We start from the raw sequence: 19,413 nt of genomic DNA on the forward strand, positions 1-19,413 counted from the left end.
TGGACTGCTGTGTGCATGCCTCCCATGTGATCCCGTAGCTGACTGGATAGAAGACGCATGCCTTTCACATGATCAGCTCACGGATTGGACTGCTGTGTGCATGGACAATATAGTGCTTTTGATTGGTCATCGCGGGTATATAAACCGTGTGGCTCTGTGCTGGGGGTGCTCTCTGGACTCCCGAGTTCAGGAGGCCCGTCTGCACAGACGCCGAATAAATCCTCTTGCTTTTGCATCAGCTGGTCTGGACTCTGAGTCTTTGGGGTGTGCCTCTCGACGTGTTAGCATCCTCACTCCGAGGGTCTAACACTGACAAGAACTAATGGAATCCATCGAGGATACCTACAGTTCCTTGCTTAAGTAAGAAACACATTTTACTTCATAGAATCTTCATTTTAGTCACCAAACAAGCCAAGTGTTAACAAGTAGCATTGCTCTTACAGATTAATGGGGAAAGCAAGTATGCAAAACAAATTAGTGCCACTCACTGTGATGCACACTGAACAGACAGGTAAAATGAAGTATGTGACAGGTATGGGGGGAAAGGAAGATGAACTCTGTTAAGAGGGATTAACGAAAGCAATGGCTTCTTGGGAGGATGAGTAGCTGTGGGGGTAGACAGAATATTTCAGGAAGTAAAACAAAATGGCAGTCACAGAAATTTCAAACAGTATGGCTTCATCAGGGAACTCTAATTCATTAGATATTATTGAATCATGGGGTACATACACATAGAGGAGCCATGAGAAAATATAAGGGCACAGGCCCTGGAGTAAAGTGTCCACACTAGGCCAGGATAGCCAAGAATACCACCTTTAGTATGTAAATAACACGGGACAGTCCCCAAAGCATACAACTCCTGTTTTGGGATAACTGTTAAAAATAGTATGATATATATATAACAAGGATTCAATCAGCACACAGATTTCTTTGTTGACAGCGTTCTCTGGACTTTAAATCAGACAACACAAGGGACTTGTTGGAAAAAATCCTGGGACTGAGAGATGCTGGTATCAGAGAAGTTTGTAAGCCAAGAGCAATAGAGACCTCAACAGCAGCTCCAACACTCAACAGGCAGATGATCATGACCACAGTCCTACCACAACATCACATCCATCAAGTGAAGAGGCTGGGAAAATTCCCCGAGGCCCCTGTTAGACAGACATTCTGCAGAAACACAGCCTTTCAAGCACCTCATACCTGACAGGCACTTTACAAAGGCTCCTGATACTTACATATTTGAGTCAACTATTCATGAACAACCCACAGGTTTATGACATGAACGTAATCTGCAATTTTGTGGAAACTCAAAGTTCAATTGTGAACCCTGTAAAGGTGACGACAGCAAACAATTCAGATAGTAAGGACTCTGGCCAACTGCCCAGTATTCTAATCAAGAAGGGTCTTTATTCTGTTCTACTTATTTCACAGGCACCTCTTAGGAGAATCGATATGCTACCAAGGATTTGTAAATCTGAGGTTCAAAGAGGACCTTCCTATATATAGCCCTTATTAATGTCAAGTGTGCCTCACTTGTTCAAGTGTTCTCACTGAATCTAAATAAAAACCCCAGAAATTAAGTACTGATTATAGTAGTGGTACCCACAGGTAAAGAAACAAGGGATTTGGTTTTCTTACATATTAAGTCTCTGACACCACTGATACAAAAAAAGTGAGATAAAAAACCTGTAACTAGGGGGCTGGCGCTGTGGCTCACTTGGTTAATCCTCCGCCTGCAGCACCAGCATCCCATATGGGTGCCGGGTTCTAGTCCTGGTTGCTCCTCTTCCAGTCCAGCTCTCTGCTGTGGCCCGGGAGGGCAGTGGAGGATGGCCCAAGTGCTTGGGCCCCTGCACCTGCATGGGAGACCAAAAGGAAGCACCTGGCTCCTGGCTTCAGATTGGTGCAGCACCAGCTGTAGCGGCCATTTGGGGAGTGAACCAACGGAAGACCTTTCTCTCTCTCGCTGTCTATAACTACCTGTCAAAAAAAGAAAAAGAACCTGTATCTAGAAAATACTGTAGAAAGAGTTCAAGATTCAGAGAAATGAAAAATGTAAAGGGAAAAGAGTAAAAAATAGGTAATAAAGGTATATAATTAAACATATTGCTTAAGTGATTAAGAAATTCATTTATTCATAAGACTAAAAGTCAATAAAGTACCCACAAAACCAACCATATTACACTGAGGTTACACTTCTTGCACTCTACCCCTGACTGGGGAGCTCTCAATTTCCTCATGATTTTTCAAAAAAGCAGGAAAAGAAACATTAACTTATGCTTATTTTTATATATATTTATGTTTATATATCTAACATGAGTATAGCTTTAAATAATTTCACTTATTTATATATAACTATATGTTAAATATTAATATAAATCAAAATTCATTTTAAATTGGGCAAATTTCCAATGAAAAACTCTGACTTGTCCTTTGTAAAATATGGTCACTAATGACCATAAATAATAATCAAGAATCATTTCCTTCTATTTTAACAGAAAAAATAAAAATATTTAAGATATTTAACATCAGCAAGGCCTTAGGTGCAAAGCTGCTTCTCTGTTCTCTACTAAGTCTATAAATGCTGTAAATGAATACTACCTCTTAGATGTGTGATACGGCAATATCTGACCAAACAGAAATGTGCATATTTAACAATTCTATTTCAAGAACTCCACCATGCAAAAATACTCATAAAAGTGCACAAAGGTAGGGGTACAAGGTTGTCCCCTTAAGTATTTGAGATAGGAACAAGGAGAGATAATACCTACCAATAATAGACAGAAAGGATAGTTTATAGTACTTCTATATAATGAAATACTAAGCAGCCATTCAAAGGGATAAAATGACTCACCATCGGATATGAAAGAATGCCTGCGATGAGTTATTCATTAAATAAATAAAAATCAACTGTAAAACATTATAGATAGCATGATCTCAGGTTTGCCTTCACAAAGTGTGTACGGCTGAGGGTGTATGTGAATACACAGACGGATTTCAACAGATGGACACAGTAATCCCAAGATGCCTCTGCAAAAAGGCTGCCTTAGACAAACAGTGTCTCCTCAATCCCTTTCCAGCCTTCTCTAGCCTCCAAAGGCTTCTCCTTGACGCAATCCAATTGAAAGTAAGAGGACATGATGGTGCCATCTCACAGGTCAGTCTCCTGGGACAGACAGCAGAGAGCAGACCTACAGGCAACAGAAACATCTGATACAACACAAGGAGGTTACAAAATCTTTTCTGCAACTTCACTGCCTTTTTTAATTATATGCACATTATAGAGTGGTATTCCTGGGTTAGAGTCATATATACTCATATTTTTGCTCTTATTTCTTAATTTTGATAATAACCTTTCAAAAAGAAAATAATTATTCCAAAATTTAAATAAAAAAAAGGTTTACAAAGGTTCAACAAGATTAAAAGAGGTACCTTCCTCTGAAGGGAGGAGAGAATTTCCACTTTGCTTATGGCCCTGTCTAAATACTGATGGAGTTTGTGGACTCAAAAGGCTTCCATAGCCTTGGCAGCTTATGACAAGAGACTAGGGTGATCACTGACATCATAAATAAGAGTGTCAATTGTTAAATCAACAACAGGAGTCACTAGGCACTTGCTCCCTATGTAGGACCTCTGTCCTTAATGAGTTGTGCTATTAGAATTAATGGTAAAACTTGTCTTCAAACAGTACTTTATACTTTGTATGTCTCTGTGTGTGCAAACTGTTGAAATCTTCACTTAGTATAGAGTTGGTCTTCTGTATATAAAGATAATTAAAAATGAATCTTAATGAAGAATGGGAGGGGAGACAGAGTAGGAGGTGGGACAAGAGTGGGGGTGGGAGGGTGGGTATGGGGGGGAAGAACCACTATATTCCTAAAGCTGTACCTATGACATTTTTATTTATTAAATAAAAGTTTTCTAAAAAAAATATAGTGGGATAAGGGCTGGCATTGCAATGTAGTGGGTAAAGCTGCCACCTGTGATGCTGTCATCACATATAAGCGCTGGTTCATGCCCTGGCTGTTTCACTTCCAACCCAGCTCCTGCTGATGCACCTGGGAAGGCAGCAGCAGATGGCCCAAGTGCTTGGGCCCAAACATCTACACGGTAAACCTGGATGAATCTCCTGGCTCTTGGTTTCAGATTGACCCAGTCCTGGCCATTGAGACCATTTGGAGATGGAAGATTCATTCATTCTCATTCATTCTCTCTCTCTCTCTCTCTCTCCTGTTAAACTCTTTCAAATAAATAAATAAATCTTTAAAAAAAAAAAAATGTGGGATAAACTGACTGCTATGGTTTGAGCTCTCCTAAGGGTTCATGTGCTGGAAGTTTGGTCCTCATGTAGCAGTGTTGAGATGATGGAACCTTTAAGAGGTGAAACTTAGTGGGAGGGGGTTAGGGGACAGAGAGACAAACCTAGTTCTCATGAGTTGCTATAAAAAAGCAAGATTGGCCCCTCCACATCCCCTGATTTCCTACACCGCCAGATGTGCTTTCCTCCCACATCTCCCAGCCATGGTGCCGTTCACCATGATAAAAGGCCTGGAGGGGCCCCTCACCAGAGCTGGTGCCATGCTGTTTTGACTTTCAGTCTCCAAAACTGAAGGTTATATAAATCTCTTTTCTTTCTAAGTACCCAGTCTAAGGCATTTTATTACAGCAACAGAAAATGGACTAATAAAGTAACCATCTACACAGTAAATCGTGACTGCTGATTCCTCAAACTGTTTTACTATCTGGGCTTTCCATGTCTGGCAACATGATCTTTAGTGGTAGGTCTGCAGAGCTGGAAATGCTCAATAGCTGTGCCTTCCAACATGGCAGCCACTTGCCACACACAGCCACTGAGCACTTCTCTGGAGAACCTGACCAGGTCATGAGAAAAGACAGAAATAGGAACACTGGGGGATTTCCTAATAAAAGAGTCCACCTAAATAACCCCACAGTGAAACCCAAAGTTCATAAGCCTCACCTACATGGAAGCTTCTCATTGGCTTTTAAGTAACCCATTTCTTTTTTTTAACTATGAGTAGATACTGGGAAATATGAGAAAACTCTCTAACATGACATTAGAGACTAAAATAAGTAGGGAAAAAAGTATACTTGAAGGAAACAAACTATTCAGGCAGAAAAAAACCTCAAAGAAAACCATCTTTAACATTTTCAGAAAGACAAAAATATTCTGCATCCAAGAAACAAGAAAAACATGTTCTTGTGGGAAAATAAGATGAAGAAAAATAAATATTCAGAAAATAAAGAACTACCATGGAAATTTAAAACACCAAAAAATGTTTATCAAAAACTAAAAACTCAGTAAAAGAATGAAAGTAAAGCTACAAAAATCACCCCACAAGCCACACAGAAGATAAAGAGATGGAAAACAGAATATCAGAGGCCAGAGGCCAAGAAAGGAGGTCCCAAAATTTAATAATGCTCACACAAAGCCCACCAAGAAAGCAGTGAGAAACTGAAGGTGAGGAAATCAGCAGCAAATAATTCAAGATTCTTCAGAATTGGAAAAAATGATATTCCAAATTAACAGTACACTGAAAGCCAGGATAATGAATGAAACTGACACTCAAAAAAAAAAAAAAAGAATCATTAATTTTCAGAACCAAGAAGACAAAGATCAGTCTACAAAATTTCTAGAAAGGACTAGCTTTGGACTTCTCAGCAGCAACACCAGAACCACAACAATGCCTACAAAATTCTAAAGGAAATTATTTCCAACCAGTCACTCTATCCCTCATTAGGATAGTTAGCATACAAACACTACCATACCTACAAGGTGTCAAAGCTAATTCCAGCTCCAAAGGTTGATGATGCAGGAAACAAAGAATCCAAGGGAATCACAAAGATGAAGGGAGATTTCAGGATGACAGAGAAAACATGCAAACCAAATTAGGGGAGGGTAACCCTCAAAGACCCTGAAAACTGTGTCACCAAAATCTTTCTGACTCAAGAATAGAATGCCACATAAATTCGGTACAAATTCTAATCCGCACTTGGCTTGTTGCCCACATGATAATTCCTGCTTTCCCTTTTTACATGCGGCTTCTGGGTCAACTGAGGACCCTCATTCTATCTGTCCCAAGTACTCTGTTTTGACCCACCTCTGAGAGACAAGAGGGCCTGCCTGATGAGTTCGGTAGCAGAAAATACATTCCCACCGGACAGCCAGCAGACTCCCTGATGGTGATGAGGGCTCATTCGTGTATGAACTTGCCCACTAGCTTCCTCAGAACAGGATGTGATTCACTCTCTGGAAACTGAAGTCAGACTACCATCCAGAGACTCTATGCTTCTGGTGGCCTGCATCTAATGTTTGCTTTTGAATTTTCAAAAAATAAAAAAACTACAAATTGTTTAAAGATACATTCAGATGGTGCAATTTTAAAGAAAAGCAAGAAAATTACCAACATATAAGATTAGCAGCTGTGGGGGACACACCAAGGCACTTTTCAAGTAGTGTTCTATTTTTTAAATATTGTGGATAAACATATGTTCACCACCAGTGATTTTCAGAATATCAACAGCCTATCTGTGCACATACCATATACCATATACTCTTGTAATTATATGGTACATTAACAACAAAAATGTTTTTAGTTGGCTGGCGCCGTGGCTCACTTGGCTAATCCTCCGCCTGCGGCGCTGGCACTCTGGGTTCTAGTTCCGGTTGGGGTGCCCGGTACTAGTCCCAGTTGTTCCTCTTCCAGTCCAGCTCTCTGCTGTGGCCTAGGAGGGCAGTGGAGGATGGCCCAAATGCTTGGGCCCTGTACCCACGTGGGAGACCAGGAGGAAACACCCGGCTCCTGGCTTCAGATTGGCACGCAGTGCCGGCCATGGCAGCCATTAGGGGAGTGAACCAACGGAAGGAAGACCTTTCTCTCTCTTTCTCTCACTAACTCCGCCTGTCAAAAAAAAAAAAAATTTTTTTTAGTGGTCACCACCTTTAGTGGAAACCAGAAAGGAACATAGCTTTCACTTTTTAATGTAATTTTGCATCACTATTTTTTAAAAATATGTATTATTCTATAATTAAAAATGTTTGAATTACCAAAATTTGAAGAACACATTAATCTACAATAGGATTACTTCACTGTTATAATCTCTAATCAAATAGTCTAATTAAATACAAAACCAATCCTTAAGAGTCAATTGAGATAAATGTATTTTCCAGTACTACTTCCAAATAAAATGCAACATGTTGATCTTGATTTAAATGACAAAAGCAAATATTTAAAATGAAAATGTGAACATTAATGGCAATCACTGCATATAAATATGCATATGTAATAGTCATTATTATAAAATGATCACTTAGCAATGAAAATAAGAATGTTTTAGCAGAAAGCTAAAACAATCATAGCTTGATTATTGGGATCACTCTACAACATGAAAGAATTTAACGATGTTCATTGTTTAGATAGTTGAAGACAGATACTCTTTATGCACTACTCTTCTTACAAACGTCAAATCCAGGCAAAGTCACACTGATTTAGGTTTTCTGACAAACGTAAGTGAAATACTTATGAACTGATTAGTTTCTTTTCAGTCCATAGGTGTGTGCTCATTTGCACAGGCCCTTCTGATGAACAAATCTGCAGTTTTCTTTAGGCTCCTGTTAGGGAGTTTGTATCTGGTCTCTGTGTGCCTGCCCTGCAAGGGCCTCTGGACATGTTTTTCAGAACTCAGTAGCATAAACACCCTAGTCGTGCCTGATGAAATGGCATGCTGCTTTATTCCCCCAGTGAGAATTGCATTTGTTTTCCTTTGGAGTCTCCAAGGACAGAAGGCTCACAGCTAAATTTAACATTCAATTCTAGAAACAAAGATCATGGTTATTATTATTGCTTTCTCCTCTTACAATATTTTACTTATATTCTCAATGGCATCATCACATAGTATGCCTTTTATCAGAAACCATTTTATATTCTTATAAGAAACAGACTATTAATTTAAAATCAACTAAGCAGAATATCACTATTAGTGACCTTATTCATATTTGCTTATTTTATTAATTAAAAAAATCAAGTCTCTATAAAAGCATGGTATCAGAAAACCATTAGAAATTATTATTTAGCAATTTATATTAAAAATATTATGAAGAACATAAAATATACTCCTTTAATAAATTAGCAAATCATCAGAAAAAACAAAGAATAAAAATGAGCAAAAAAGAACACATGACATCTTTCCATATCAAGCAAGCATTCATAAGGCAAGCAGAGTAAGCTGAAAGGAAAATATAGAGTTTACTCCGGCATCTTCACATTTGGAGAAAAGACAGATAATGGCAAGACAGGGACAAAGTACCTCATCATTTCACTTTTTTTGAAGCAACACTTACACAGATTCAGAAAGAAGGTACAAGATGAGAAGCAATTCTAAAGAGGACTTCAAATAAATAAAACCATAGCTTGCAATATTGATTATTTTTAAAAGTTAAGGAGAAGAATGGGGCCAAACTTCAGTTAGATCTACCTAAAAGAAAGCAAGGAAGAAAACGGTTAGCAAGCAACAGATTTCAGTAACAAAGCCTGCTGATTCCTTAGAACAAGACTTCTAAGGCAGCTAAGGTTATGTCAAAATGACAGTATCAATCTCTTGATGTTTGGAGACAAAAAATTATCTATAAAAATTTATAAAAGTAGCCGGCAACGTGGCTCACTAGGCTAATCCTCCTCCTGCGGTGCTGGCACCCCGGGGTTCTAATACCGGTTGCTCCTCTTCCAGTCCAGCTCTCTGCTGTGGCCCAGGAGTGCCATGGAGGATGGCCCAGGTCCTTGGGCCCTGCACCCGCATGGGAGACCAGGAGGAAGCACCTGGCTCCTGGCTTCAGATCAGCGCAGCAGCGTGCCGGCTGCAACGCACTGCCCATAGCGGCTATTTGGGGGACGCACCAACGGAAAAAGGAAGACCTTTCTCTCTGTCTCTCTCTCTCTCTTACTCTGCCTGTCAAAAAAAAAAAAATCTATAAAAGACTTATCTAAATAATATATTATAAACATAGTTATCTAAAACCTTACCTATACTTTTTAAAAATATTTATTAATTATTTGAAAGAAAGAGAGAGGGAAGAGAGAGAAAGAGAGAGACAAAGGGAGAGCTCTTCCATCTGCTGTTCACTCCCTAGAGGGCCACAACCGCTCAGGCGGGACCAGGTCAAAGCCAGGAGCCAGGAGCTTATTCTGGGTGTTTCATGTGGGTGGCAGGGGCCGAAGCACTTGGGTCATTGCTGCTTTCCCCAGACTATTAGAAGGGAATTGAATCAGAAGTGGAGCAGCAGAGACGTGAACCAGTGCCTATATGGGCAACAATTTTTTGTGTTTTTTTTTTTAATTTTTTAATTTTTTGACAGGCAGAGTGGACAGTAAGAGAGAGAGACAGAGAGAAAAGTCTTCCTTTTTCTGTTGGTTCACCCCACAATGGCCGCTGCAGCTGGCGCACCGCGTTGATCTGTAGCCAGGAGTCAGGTGCTTCCTCTGGTCTCCCTTGCGGGTGCAGGGCCCAAGCACTTGGGCCATCCTCCACTGCCTTCCCGGGCCATAGCAGAGAGCTGGCCTGGAAGAGGAGCAACTGGGACAGAATCTGGCGCCACGACTGGGACTAGAACTCGGTGTGTCGGCGCCGCAGGCAGAGGACTAGCCTACTGAGCCGTGGCGCCGACCTGGGCAACAGTTTTATCTACTACACTACCACACTAGCCCCATCTATAATTACTTTACAACATTAGATGGATGAATCATGGTTATCAGGAGGTGCAGCACAGCAGTAGTCACTAGAAGGTACACCAGAGGAGGCTTCTAAGGGTCTGATAATGCTCCATTTCTTGATTTGAGTGCTGGCTACAAATGATGTATTTGCTTTGTAAAAATTCACTGAACTGTGCACTTGTAATTTATGTATGTACTTTTCAGTTTGTATATTTCAATAATATTTATAAAAAAATGGTTATACACAGAAGGGGATTAAGATGGTGGAGTAGGAATGGAGCTTGCTGCTCTAGTCTAGGAGAAATCTGTTTTAAAAAACTAGAAAGAGTGCAGTCTCAGGGAAAAGTTAGGGAAAAAACAGCAAAGGACATTATGCAAATTGGAGGGACACAGGGGACCTATGTGGAGGGTGAGGATGCCCACAACTCAGGGCTCCAGCAGCCGAGAGCCTCTGCACCAGCACTGGAGAGTGAGGTGAGACCACACTGCAGCAGCACAAGCCACTGGCGAAAAAGCTGCAGGAAGAGCCTAGAAGGAATCCAGCTTGGAGCCCCACGGCAGTTAATGTACCTGCCAAACTAGAGGAGAAAAAACAAAGAAGGAGGGGTAGCATGTTTTCCCTCTCCCCCACCACCCTGCAACTGCATCCTGTAACAAGCTGATAGAGATCAAGTGCCATTTTGGGCATACCTAACAGCTGTACCAGTTGGCACCTAGCAATAAGCCAAGCAGAGACTCCTGAGTCTGGTGGGGAGAACAGACTGCGGGCTGGGTGCTCACGACTGTGGGAGGCATGTGTGCCAGGACTGTGAAAATACTGAGGCTCCGATGTGGCTGGGACTTTGGGCAGTCACTGTGGGAGGCTCCACACCAATAGGGCTCCCTGGTTACCTGGTGAGGGGCATTGCTGAGGAATCTGAGCTTACACTGAGGACTGCACAAAACTTTTGTGTGGTCCTTGGAGCAGAGTGAATGAATACTATACCCACTGGGGCTAGTGGCCAGGCACTGGTCTCCTTTGAGGAGAGGAGCTCAGCAGAGTCTACACCAGCAGACAAGCACAAACCTCCCTTCTGATTTAAAAAAAAAAAAAAAAAAAAAAAAAAAAAAAAAAAGAGGAGATTTACCATGCCAAATAAGGGTGTGTCACATCAGACATGCCATTCACCCTGGAGAACTGAACAGAGCTCCTTGCCCACACCCACCACACCCATACTCCACTACTCCACACAGACATAGTCCAAAGATGAAAGCTGCCGCAGCGAAAAAAAAACAAAGAAGAAACCAATGAGTATCTCCACAAATGCCGAATAACAAATGTACCAATTCAAGAAACAAGAATAAGGAAGACAATGTGACAACACCAAAAGAACAAAACACTTCAATACTAGATTGTGAAGATGATGAGATTGAAGAAATGCCAGAAATGGAAATCAAAAAATTGATCATGGGATTACTTAGAAGTAATCTGAAGCAAATGCACAAACTAACGAAATCCATAAATGACATGAAAGAAAATTTCTCCCACGAAATTGAGACCTTAAAGAGAAATCAAAATGAAATCTTGGAAATCAAGAATTCAATATAACAAAGAAAAACTGCAGTGGAAAGCCTTCACAACAGAACATATCAAAACTTTAGGGATACAGCAAAAGCAGTGTTAAGAGGAAAGTTTATAGCAATTGATGCCTACATCAAGAAATTGGAAAGGCACCAAATTAATGAGCTATCAATGCATCTCAAGGATCTAGAAAAACAACAGCAAACCAAACCCAAACTAGTAGGAGAAAAGAAATAATTAAAATTACAGAAGAAATCAACAATATTAAAACCAAAAAAAAAAAACACAATACAAAAGATCAGCAAAACCAAGAGCTGGTTTTCTGAAAAAATACACAAAATTGAGGCTGGTGCCACGGCTCAATAGGCTAATCCTCCACCTGCGGCACCAGCACACCAGGTTCTAGTCCTGGTCGGGGCGCCGGATTCTGTCCTGGTTGCCCCTCTTCCAGGCCAGCTCTCTGCTATGGCCCGGGAAGGCAGTGGAGGATGGCCCAAGTCCTTGGGCCCTGCACCTGCATGGGAGACCAGGAGAAGCACCTGGCTCCTGGCTTAGGATCAGCACGATGCGCCGGCCACAGTGCACCTGCCACGGCAGCGATTGTATGGTGAACCAACGGCAAAGGAAGACCTTTCTCTCTGTCTCTCTCTCACTGTCTACTCTGTCCCAACTAACCAAAAAAAGGAGCAAGAAGACCCAAATAAAAAAAATTAGATATAAAAAGGAAATGTAACAACAGACAGCACAGAAATAAAAAGAATCATCAGAAATCACTACAAAGAACTGTATGCCAACAAACTGGGAAATCTTTCAGAAATGGATAGATTCTTGGACACATACGACCTACCTAAATTGAGCCATGAAGACACAGAAAACTTAAAAAGACCCCTAATCAAGATGGAAACTGAATCAGTAATAAAATCCCTCCCAACAAAGAAAAGAGCCCAGGAATGGAGGGTTTCATTGCTGAATTCTATCAGACATTTAAAGAACTCCAATAATCCTCAAGTTATTCAAAACACTTGAAAAGGAGGGAATCCTCCCAAATCCTTTCTACAAAGCCAGCATCACCTTAATTAAACCCAGAAAAGAAGCAACAGGAAAAAGAACTACAGACCAATTTCCCTGATGAACACAGAAACAAAAATCCTCAACAAAATTCTAGCCAACTGAATTCAACCATTCATCAGAAAGATCATTCACCCAGACAAAATGGAATTTATTCCTGCAATGCAGGGATGGTTCAACATTAACAAATCAATCAATGTGATACATCCCATTAACAAAATGAAGAATAAAAACCATATGATTATAAATATAGATACAGAAAACACATTTGATAAAATACAACACCTTTTCATGATGAAAACTCTAAGCGAATTGGGTATGGAAGGAACATTCCTCAACACAATCAAGGCAATTTATGACAAGCCCATGGCCAGCGTCCTATTGAATGGGGAAAAGTTGGAAGCATTCCCATTGATATCTGGAACCAGACAAGGATACCCACTCTCACCATTGCTATTCAATATACTCCTGGAAGTTTCATCCAGAGCCACAAGGAAAAGAAATCAAAGAGATACAAATTGGGAAAGATGAAGTCAAACTATCCCTATTTGCACATGACATGATTCTATATTTAGGGGATGCAAAAGACTCCACCAAGAGACTACTGAAACTCATAGAAGAGCTTGATAAAGCAGCAGGATACAATATCAATACACAAAAACCAACAGCCTTTTAAACATAGACAATGCCATGGTTGAGAAATAACTTCTAAGATCAATCCCATACAGAATAGCTAAAATAAAAATCAGATACCTTGGAATAAATTTAACCAAGGTTGTCAAAGATCTCCATGAAGAGAGTGGGGTCGGCGCGGTGATACACTAGGTTAATCCTCTGCCTGCAGTGCCAGCATCCCATATGGGCGCTGGGTTCTAGTCCCAGTTGCTCCTCTTCCAGTTCAGCTCTCTGCTGTGGCCCAGGAGGGCAGTGGAGGATGGCCTGGGTTCTTGGGCCCCTGCACCTGCATGGGAGACTGGGAAGAAGCTCCTGGCTCCTCGCTTTGTATCAGTGTAGCTCCGTCCATGGCGGCCATTTGGGGAGTAAACTAATGGAAGGAAGACCTTTCTCTCTGTCTCTCTCTCACACTGCCTGTAACTCTACATGTCAAATAAATAAATAAAAATTTTAAAATATTTTTAAAAAATATCTCTATGATGAGTATTAATAAACATTAAAGAAAGAAATAGAAGACACAAAAAATGGAAAATTTTTATGTTCATGGATTGGAAGAATCAATATAATCAAAATGTCCATTCTCCCAAAAGCAATTTACAGATTCAATGTGATACCAATCAAAATACCAAAGACATTCCTCTCAGATCTATAAAAAAATGATGTTGAAATTCATATGGAAACACAGGAGACCTGAAATAGCTAAAGCAATCTTATACAACAAAAACAAAGCCAGAGGTATCACGATATCAGACTTTAAGACATATTACAAGGCAGATAATTTCAAAACTGCCTGGTATTGATACAAAAATAGATGTAAAGATCAAAGCAACAGAACAGAAATACCAGAAATCAATACAAGCATTTACAACCAACTTATATTCGACTAAGGAGCTAAAACCAATCCCTGGAGCAAGGACAGTCTCTTCAACAAATGGTGCTGGGAAAACTGGATTTCCACATGCAGAAGTATGATGCAGGACCCCTACCTTATACCTTACACAAAAATCCATTTAAAATGGATTAAAGAACTACATTTACAAGCTAATGCCATCAAATTATTAGAGAATATTGGGGAAACTCTGGAAGCTTCTGGCACAGGCAAAGAGTTCTTGCAAGAAAACCTCAAAGACACAGGCAATCAAAGCCAAAATTAACAAATCAGATTACATCAATTTGAGAAGCTTCTGTACTGCTAAAGAAACATTCAGGAAAGTGAAGAGGTATTGGACAGAATGGGAGAAATTATTTGCAAACCATGTCAACTGATATAGGATTAATAATCAATATTTATAAAAAGTCAAGAAACTCCACAACAACAAAACAAACAACCCTTAGAAGAAATGGGCAAAGGACTTAAAAAGACATTTTTCAAAAGAAGAAATCCAAATGGCCAAAGGATGCATGAAAAAATGTTCAGGATCACTAGCCCTTGGGGAAATGCAAATCAAAACTACAATGAGGTTTCCCCTCACCCCCCCCCCCCTTAGAATGGCTTTCATACAGAAATCAACAAACAACAAATGCTGGCGAGGATGTGGGGAAAAGAGTACCCTAATCCACTGTTGGTGGGAATGTAAACTGGTACAACCACTATGATAGACAGTTTGGAGATACCTCAGAAATCTGAATGTAGACCTACCATATGACCCAGCCATTCCATTCCTGGGACTTTACCCAAAGGAAATGAAAACAACAAATAAAAGGGTTATCTGCACCCCCACGTTTATTGCAGCTTAATTCACAATAGTTAAGACTTGGAATCAACGTAAATGCCCATCAACTTTAGACTGGATAAAGAAATTATGGGCTATGTACTGTATGGAATAATACACAGTGATAAAAAAAAGAAATCTAATCATCTTCAACAGAATAGATGAATCTAGAAAACATCATACTTAGTGAAATTAGCCAGTCTCAAAGGGACAAATAGCATATGTTCCCCCTGATCTAACTAATGGAGCACCTATAAGGAAATATGGAGAACTGAAATTGACACTTTGAGAAGCAATGACTTAAACAATCCTTGTATTGACTGTCAAAGAACAGGGTTTTTTTTTTTTTTTTTTAGTCTCTATTTCATACTATTTGCTGAAAACTCTACTTAACATAGAGTTAATAATATGTGTATAAAGTCAATTGAAACTAGATCTCTGTAAAAAGTAAGAGTGGGAATGAGAGAGAGGAGGAAATTCATAACCGTAAAGTATAGTTCTGCATACATTCCTACAGACTTACTTCTAAGGGTACAGTTTAAAAACTGCCATGGGACCCTAAATCTCATTAAGCTGAGTGGTAAAAATGGCATCTTAGGTGTTAAAGTAACCATATTAAGTACTGAAGTGATCATATAGATAGGATTAAGTGTCAAAGAGATCATATAAATAAGATCAAGTGTCTGGTAATAATAACAGATAGAATTAAAGGAGAGAATGTTCCAACAAGAGAAGCAGTCCACACAGCAGACTCATAGAATGACAATCACTTTAAAAAGCACTCTCACCTCGGAATCAGCCCTTAAGGCATTCTGGTTGGGCTGAAAAGCCCATGAGAGCATTTCAGGCATGGAAAGCCAAGACACAGTGGCAAAAAATGTCCTACATGAAGAATCTCTCTGAGAGAGACCTCAATGGAAAGAAGCAGCCATCAAAGAAGGATATACTTTTCTCTTCTGAAGGGAGGAGAGAGCATGCACTTTGCTTATGGCCTTCTCTAATTCCTGACAGAGTTTTTGGATTGAAAAGGTTTCCATAACCTTGGCAGCTCAAGTCAAGAGCCTCGGGTGATCACTGACATCATACATCAGAGTGTTAATTGTTAAACTAACAACATGAGTCACTGTGTACTTACCTCCCATGTAGGATTCTGTCTTCAATGAGTTGTATTATGAGAATTAACTGTAAAACTTGTTCTCAAACAGTTTATGTGTGTGTGTGTGTGTGTGTGCGCACAAGTTGTTGAAATATTTACTAAGTATAGAGTTGGTCTTCTGTGTATAAAGTTAATTGGAAATGAATCTTAATGGAGAATGGGACTGGGAATGGGAGAGGAAGGAGGGGGTGGGGTAGGAGTGGGGGTGGAAAGGTGAGTATGGTGGGAAGAATCACTATATTCCTAAAATTGTGCTTATGAAATCTGTGCTCATTATAAAAGATTCCTTTGGGAAAAAAATGGTTATATACATAATAATGTAAACTGATACTTCATAAAGAATCCAGTTAGATCTATGTAGTTTACAAGAGGAAAAACACACAAATGGTCAATAAAGAAATTTTCACCTTCACCTATTTTCAAGAAAAATGCAAACAACAAAATGTCAATTCCCTCACCATACTGGCAAAAAAGACTTGATATTCTAAAAGTCACTGTCAGTGTCCTTGTCTTCACAGCTGGGGGAAGGATAAAGTGGTCTTGGAGGGTGAGCTGAAAAGCAGCTACTGCAATTCTGAATATGCCTACTCTCAGATTCCTGCCTAGCATCTATCCAATCAAGCCCTCAACTACATGTACAAAAATGTTTCACTGCAGCACTGTTGGTAACAGAAAAAAAGGAGAAACATAAATGTCCACTGACTTCAGAAAAGCTAAATAAACTGTGGCACACCCACCACCATGAAGCACTATGATGCAGCTGCAAAGAACAAGGTCAAGCTATAGTTTCTAAAATGAGCAGCTCTCCAAGATGGACTGCTGACTGAAAAAAACCATTTTGGGAAGGGGGAGGGACAACTCTCCCTCTAGAACTCTGATTCCATATGGTTTATATAACAAACAGAAATCCGTCAAGGATGCCTGACAATGATATATATGGCAGCCTCGGTGGGATAGGGATGGGATAGGCTGTGACTGCAGATGGCAGGCAAAAGGAACTGAACCTTCCTGTAATGCATTAGACAAAAAGCATTTCCATTTGTCACTGACAGGGTAAAAGGGAAAGACAGAGGAGAAAAGGGGGAGAGGACAAAGCAGCAGCTTAAGCACAGGCAAAATTATTCACTTGCCAGTAATTCCTATTCTTTCACAATCCAAGCAGATTAAATATTGAGGTAGAAATAATCTAGAAATATGCTACATTTCAAGCTCAAAGTAAACATCTACAAATTAAACACCACTGCAAACATAAATTAAGATAGGAATGATTAAAGTATCCTAGCTAACCTAAAACTCAGTGGCTTTAGCAAGGATCCTGGGCCTAACAAAGGTCCCTAAAACCATCATTCCATTTACTACAGAGAATTGCTCTCTGTTTCCTTGAAGTTTATGCCTATGGTTTGTTTTTCCCCTCAAGAGTCATGGAGCTAACCAGTAAAATATATCAATAAAGAACTAACTGAAGAGGCAGAGCAAGAAAGGAGTTCACTAAAACTAAGTTCATACATATACACATAATACTCAGTCTCTTAAGGATAAAATTCTAACAGAAAAGTCATTTTAAAAGTTACAAAAGCATAATGGTCATTTCTAACTATACCCATGCCTACTTTAGTCAAAAGTGAGGAAAACGAAAAAGCTATCATATCTGTCTAAACTTACCAAGTTATTTCAATTATTTCAACAAAGAACAAGCACCAGTCATTCCACAGACAATAAAATCTCATATATGTTCACTATCAAATACTAGGCATCTTCAGGCAAGACACTGTAGAGAAAAGGAACAATTAGCCTGTGCCTTCCTATGGCATGTCACCAAGGCTGGGAAGAGAAGAATGGATTTAAAGAAGGAAGAGAGGATGACAGGGAGAAAAAGATTGAAGGAGGAAGACAAGAAAGCAAGCATATATTAAATGTCAAACTCATGAGAAATCAGTAAGTGTGACAGTTGTAAAATCTTTGAAGTCTACAGATAGAGCTTTTGACATCTTTTGGTGTCAGATCATTCCCTTGGTATACCAATGAAGAATGAGTGAATGGGGCTCACTGAGACGGCCACCTGTGACAAAGTGAAGTTAAGATTTCCCTTCTGGGACCAGCTGAATGTTCTTTCCATTAGAAAGGCATCACAGATGTTTATGGCACTGAGAAGCAATCAAGATATAGACAAGGCTCTGACCTGGAGGAAGGAGAATACTCATTCAAGCTAAGACAAAAGACAAAGACATAAATAGGCAGACGCTTGAGTTATTCTTTGATACACACTGTATAGTGACTGGTGAGTCATGAGGGAGTTTTCCAAAGTTTCAAGATTTCTGTTGGGGTTTTGTTTCTTCCAAATCATTTCAAACAGTATGAATTATTAACAGGAAGATTTTTTTAAATGAAATGTCATCCCATTTTTCTGCATAAATGGCAAGTACACTATATTTCCACATTTCCTGTTATTACACAAGGTTTCCTCATAAGATACAAAAGTTAAAACCACGTACGCCCACACCAAGTGAAACATCACCATATGAAACCATTTCAGCAAAAGCATTACACTAGCTATAGTAAGTCTCCTAGCTCCTAGTTGTTACCTACAAGATAATCTTCCTTTCCAAATTACTTATATTATAGTCCTCAAAATGTTAAACAGTTATGATATGATACCCAAGTGAAATAAAAACATATGTCCACACAAAAGAATGCAAAGGTATTATGTATGGATTACACACTATTCAAAATAGTCAAAAAGTAGAAACAACTTTCATTTACAAAATAAATGAAAGTGGTGTATTTATCAGCCAGTATTCTACATCAAAACAAGAAATGAAGTATTGATACAAGCTACAAGATGTATAGAATTTGAATACGGTATATTGGACAAAAGAAGCTACCAAAAAAGTCCACCTATTGTATGATTTCATTTATATGAAATGTCTAGAGCAGACAGCACTGTAGACAGGGAATAGAATAGCAGTCCCTTGGGGCTGGGGATAGGGCAAAGGGGAAGTAACTACAAATGAGTATAAAACTTGTTTGGGGGTGAAAAAAAGGTCCTAAATGTAAATAATGGTGATGTCTATAGAACTCTGTGAAGTGTCAAAAGTTACATGAATTGTATGGGATATGTGAATTATAGCTCAAAAGGAAGACAATTAATTAACTGAGGGATTACCAACACATGAATAACTCTAACCAACTCTATCCTAGATGTCATGAATATTAAAGGAAAAAAGTAAATTATAAATATAACTACTAATTTCTCAAATATTAGAAAAAGCAACATGCAAGTAAAGCCAGAGGACAACAGGAGATCAAAATCTAAACAGAATGGAATCACCAAAAAAGCGACAGATGCGCCCCTCAAAAAAGATTAGCAATGGCTGTTCCTGTACAACCAAACTGTGGATGACTGTCTTCCTCCCTCTTAACCCATATTTTCTAAGTGTAAAGAGTATTACTTTTACATGCTAACAATAACAGGAAAAAAATCTCAACAACACTTATTTCAAAGAGAAAAGTCAGAAG

General features: G+C 39.4%; 1 protein-coding gene across 21 annotated transcripts in view; it reads right to left on the reverse strand.

Moving 5' to 3' along the window:
- The window catches only part of LCLAT1 (lysocardiolipin acyltransferase 1), a 188,378-nt gene that overhangs the window by 110,968 nt on the left and 57,997 nt on the right, over positions 1-19,413 (reverse strand). Inside the window, exon 3 of one of the 21 annotated variants that reach the window (XM_089326594.1) lies at positions 1,718-1,980. The exons of the other annotated variants lie outside the window; for them this stretch is intronic. The gene's annotated coding sequence lies outside the window, so the exon portion shown is untranslated. The remainder of the gene's footprint in view (positions 1-1,717; positions 1,981-19,413) is intronic. 21 annotated transcript variants of the gene reach the window in all.

This window comes from Oryctolagus cuniculus, chromosome 2 (assembly GCF_051225735.1).
Source record: "Oryctolagus cuniculus isolate XC-2025 breed Fujian yellow rabbit chromosome 2, ASM5122573v1, whole genome shotgun sequence".
Taxonomy (NCBI): domain Eukaryota; kingdom Metazoa; phylum Chordata; class Mammalia; order Lagomorpha; family Leporidae; genus Oryctolagus; species Oryctolagus cuniculus.